A 5,592-nucleotide genomic window follows, 5' to 3' on the forward strand; every position below is an offset into this window, starting at 1 on the left:
TTGGAATATTCATTACTCCTCATGTTGTTCATGTTGTATTCATTAATCGTCGTCAGTAGGGGCCCTGACGGCTGTATGGAGAGTGCTCGGGATTCGTAGTCCTAAGATTCTGGGTTCGAACCCCGTCGGAAGTGGAAAGAAATGGGCAGAGTTTCTTTCATCCTGATGTGCCTGTTCACCTAGCAGTAAGTAGGTACCTGTGAGTTAGACAGCAGCTATAGGCTGCTTCCTTGGAGATGTGTAACAACAAAGAGGCCTGGTCTAGTACCGGGCCGCGGGGACGCTAAGCCCTGAGATCATCTCAAGCTATCTTAAGAAGATACAGTAGTTTTGAAATAATTATAACCAAGACCATTGAGCCTGTTGGTTTACGCTTCTTTATTGTTTCTCTTTTTTTTATCTATTACAGTGAGTTCTCTACCATACTCACAGTGCCCCACCACACTTTTATGACAATTTTCACATCATGTTGGTCAGTAACTAATACATTGTTTCAATTTACGAGTTTTACAGATGCTAATATATAAATATTGTTAAGAACATTCACCAGCTTTGTATCAGGCATTATAATATGAGGTACATTAGCCATTTTTCCCCTTCTGCTTTCTTTTTCTAAACAATATATATGTTTTTTCCATAACTTTCATCTAAATCAATATTAAATTTGTTCAGTCTGTAGCACTGTTCAGTCTTTTTTACATTTCATTGAAATTTTAGGAGTGATGCTGAGAATACACTTCCCATCATGGGAGGTGCCTGGCACTACTGCATCATTAGTAGAAGTACTTGGCAATGTACCATCAGGGGATGTTTCCATTGACTATATCAGATAGTTATAGAGGTCAGTGTGTCAGCTGGAGAATGTAGAGTCTGCAGTGCCTCCACAGCTGATGTGTCATCATGAGAGAGACCAAGAGGAGGTGAACTGATCTCACCTGCTCTTGCTATATATATATATGTCATACCTAGTAGCCAGAACGCACTTCTCAGCCGATTATGCAAGGCCCGATTTGCCGAATAAGCCAAGTTTTCCTGAATTAATATATTTTCTCTATTTTTTTTCTTATGAAATGATAAAGCTACCCATTTCATTATGTATGAGGTCAATTTTTTTTTATTGGAGTTAAAATTAATGTAGATATATGACCGAACCTAACCAACCCTACCTAACCTAACCTAACCTATCTTTAGAGGTTAGGTTAGGTGAGGTAGCCGAAAAAGTTAGGTTAGGTTAGGCTAGGTAGGTTAGGTTGTCGAAAAACAATTAATTCAGGAAAACTTGGCTTATTAGGCAAATCGGGCCTTGCATAGTAGGCATAAAAGTGCGTTCTGGCTACTAGGTACGACATATATATATATATATATATATATATATATATATATATATATATATATATATATATGACAATGTCAGACCACGGAGGAAAAATGAAACAGGAAATTTCCTTAAGTACTTTCGTATATTAAATACATCTTCAGAAGGTGAATATACGAAAGTACTTAAGGAAATTTCCTGTTTCATTTTTCCTCCGTGGTCTGACATTGTCACATTCTTAATCACGTGTTTATTTTCGTGATATACACACACATATATATATATATATATATATATATATATATATATATATATATATATATATATATGTATATGTATATGTATATGTATATGTATATATATATATATATATATATATATATATATATATATATATATATATATATATATATATATATATATATATATATATATATAATTAATACAAATCTAGAAGGGGTGCCACCTCTGGTGCAAGTGTAGGGACCCATAACTTCAGAGAAGAAAATAAAGAGTACTCAGAGAAGACCTTGTGGAGCCTCACTGAACACTTTGATAATTTCTTCTACCACCCCTATTCTTTTGGTATGTGTATATATATATAACTTTATTTGAAAATTTCATTGCACATATATATATATATATATATATAATATATATTTTGGGAACAGGTTTTCTGAAATACACATGTCATTAAACATAATAGCATTTTGACTATTGTTAATTTTCTAATGAATATTTTCCATTCTTTGTAAATACCTTCTACCATCTAGAGGGTTAAGAAACACTAGATCTTTATTGTTGGACATTTCATCAGCAATGTGACATCTTCAGGAATGCACACTATGCACAGAAGACGTTGGTATATTAAGCTTACATGCAGAAACATAGACATTTATATGTGTGGGTTTACCTCGCTCTACGATTCCCCCTAACCTGCTTAATCGTAGGGAGTGCCGAGGAATGGCGTGAGGTGATTGATGACTTAAAAATGTTAAAGCTTAGGAATTTGCCAGTGTATTGTCTTCCACACAAGTAAAGCAGGTGTGATGTGCCTGTATAGCAAAGGTAAATTAAAAAATATATTATTATAGAGAAAGTTTTATTCAACATAAACCAGAGATGAATGAATTGATTGTACTTTCCCAAATATGAAATGCCCCCAAGGTATAAAATAGTGAGTTTGAACATATTTTATTTCATACAAAAATGCGTGAACTCTAATTCTATCATGCACCTAAATTTGAGTCATCACTTGAAAACCAAACATCATTATTATATACGAGCTTCAAGAGTGTGCGTGTGGTGTGTATGTGTGTAAGTATACTGTGTATATATATTACACACACACACACACACACACACAGGCTGATAAAGTATATAAAGATAAAGTCCCTGATAAAGTAAATTAAATATTCACATTAAAAATTACTGTATAAGCCTTGACACTGATTTTAACAATTATTGTCTGGGTTTTACGTGAATGGTGGTAATATGGATTTAATAGTTCTTTGTGCATGTAGTGTAGTTTACCTTAAGACATTGAACAAATACCACAATTGTTTCATGATTGCTTACTGTGCCAGTGAGGTAATAGTCATGTATAAAATTTGATTATAACTACGTGATAAGTATACTGATTATGTTCATTTGGTTTTTGCAACTATTAAATATTGTAATGACATATACCAGATCAACGAATCGTCAGTTGAACATCATAATGTAGGAACTACAAACAACCTATTGGCTCATACGTGGCAGCTCCTGTCCATGTTGTGGATATAAAATGAGCCTGCCTCATATGGGCCAATAAGGCCATACATGAGTGAAACTTGGAGGATATAAAGGGAGGCAGCTGCTATTTATATCCTCCCAAACTCATTCATGAATGTACAGTATCAATGAATGTATATACAGCAATGACTGTATAGGTATTTATAAATGAATGTGTGTTGATGAGAACTATGGAACACAAAAGGCTAGTGGCCCTTACAAGCCTGGCCTCGGGCTTGTAACTCCTCAAACCTGGCCTCGGGCTTGTAACTCCTCAAACCTGGCCTCGGGCAGGACTTTGGGAATAGAAGAACTCTCAGAATCCCATCAAGCAGGTACATACAAAGCAGCTCTTATTTATATCCATAGTATAAATAGGAACTGCCTCGTATGGGCCAATAGGCCTTCTGCAGATTCGTTACTTCTTGTTGATACATACATACATATATTAATTCTATCACTGATTCATATATAAATTAATTTATACATATTCATAAGTACAGATACTTACATTTATACATTTATTTATTAATACATTTATTCACTGATACATCAATTGATTCATTCATTCATTGGTATACAGTATTCATTTATTATTCATACATTCATTCATACAATCTTCCAGTGTTTCTCAACCTTCGCTCTGCAGGACCCCCAAAGTAACTAGGGGGTTCCTCGAGATAGTGAAAAATCAGCTATTTCTAATGATGTGTGTGTATTTTTGAGTAATTGTTGTGTTACTCAAAAGCCGCGCAGGCATGCGGCGCGGCTCGTGTGACGTCATGCGCGGTTGCTCGTTTTCATTTGGGGGAGTTCTGTTCACTTGTTTGTCTATTTTAGCTATTTTCACCAGAATAGGAGTTTGTTTTGAGGCCCTTACCTTTCTGGGTGCCTGTCTGATCAATGGCAGGTATAGAATGCTCCGAATCCCATGTGCAATTCTATAGGCCATTGCTCCTCGTGCCTCTCTGAGGGGGCCAGGCTCTGGCTCGTGGTCCCAGGTAGGCCTAGAACTCCAATCACACTGACTGATGTCAAAATTTAGTGATAAACATATCAGTCTGGATAGCTCCTGGGAGCCTATGGGACTCGCCCAGAAAATGGCGTTTCATTTCATTCAACGCTGGTTTTTTGAACAGTATATACAAGTCTTTAGAGAAGAACATTTTATTATGCAAAACAATTTATATCATGCATATAATGCTTAAAATTCTTAAATATAAATGTGTACATGATACTGGCCTCAACGACTTTTTTTTTTTTCAACCTGGCATGAATATTTAAACTTTTGAACCTGTTCATTATTTTTCTATAGACAGATATAGAAGGAATGAATAGTATATTATTGTCAAAATAAGAATTATCTTAGTAACCATTTTGCTGGGACACCTTGTGCTTTTTGTTCTCATAGTGTATAAAAAGACACATTTATCTTGTTTGAAGTTTTAATTATATTTATATTTTGTAAAGATCTGCATTTTCTGTATATTTAAAATGCAGAAGAAACAAATAATATAATACAAAACACGGGCCAAGAAACATCCCGGCCATATGTGTTCCATAAACTTTGAATATCATCATTTATACAATACAATCAAACATAAATATTACAGGATTGTTTTAATGGTCTATGGTTTTGGTATTTATATTCAATTTTTAATAAAAGGATGCAGTTTCCATATAAACTTTGGTATAAAAATCCAGCATAGAATGTAATGATATGACACTTTCTGGGTGAGCCCCGGTGGCTCTTTGAAGTTATACACCGAGATGGTTCCCATCTACCAGGTCACATCAGCCATGGAGTTTGATAGGCCTACTGGGGATCAGAGCCATTGAACCTAAACCCTATTGAGTTAGGAAGGAACCAGATCGCTGATTAGCAAAATAGCAAATAAATAGCAAAATTGTACTACCTAATTAACTCCATGTAACCTACCTCACCCCTAAAATGTCAACCCATGTTTACTATTTTAAACAATGCTGTTTGTTGACCAAATTGTATTTTTGCTATTTTTTCTGCCATGTTCCCTCCCTTTTATTTTTTTTATTTTCTCAACACAATTTATACTTTATCTCAATTAGTCTTAAGTTTTAGTCTTAGTGTTTTTCCTGCCTGGAACGTTTTGCGTGATAGTGGCTTTAGGCATTGTATGTACTAGCTCCATCTATAAATACATCAACGTTTTGTATCTCGCCTTGTATGTATGTACTTTACCTGAATACATATTTGATTTGATTTGATTTGACGTTGACCAACGGAGCCCACGTCAGCCAGTCATCAAGGGAGGCTAAAACGAGCCACTTTGGCTTGGGCGAAGTGTGTGAATATACATGGATCCAAATTGGACCCAAACAGGAGAATCCAAAAGTAGTAAGCTTGCCACCTCTTAAAACTTAACTAATCCCTGAACCTCGGGTGTATTGGAATTGGCCAATAGGCATCCTGGAGATCCAGGAAGATCATCCATGCATCCACCTCCAGTACGAGATAGAGCTTGGAC

This window comes from Procambarus clarkii, chromosome 7 (genome assembly GCF_040958095.1).
Source record: "Procambarus clarkii isolate CNS0578487 chromosome 7, FALCON_Pclarkii_2.0, whole genome shotgun sequence".
In the NCBI taxonomy this organism is placed as follows: Eukaryota; Metazoa; Arthropoda; class Malacostraca; order Decapoda; family Cambaridae; genus Procambarus; species Procambarus clarkii.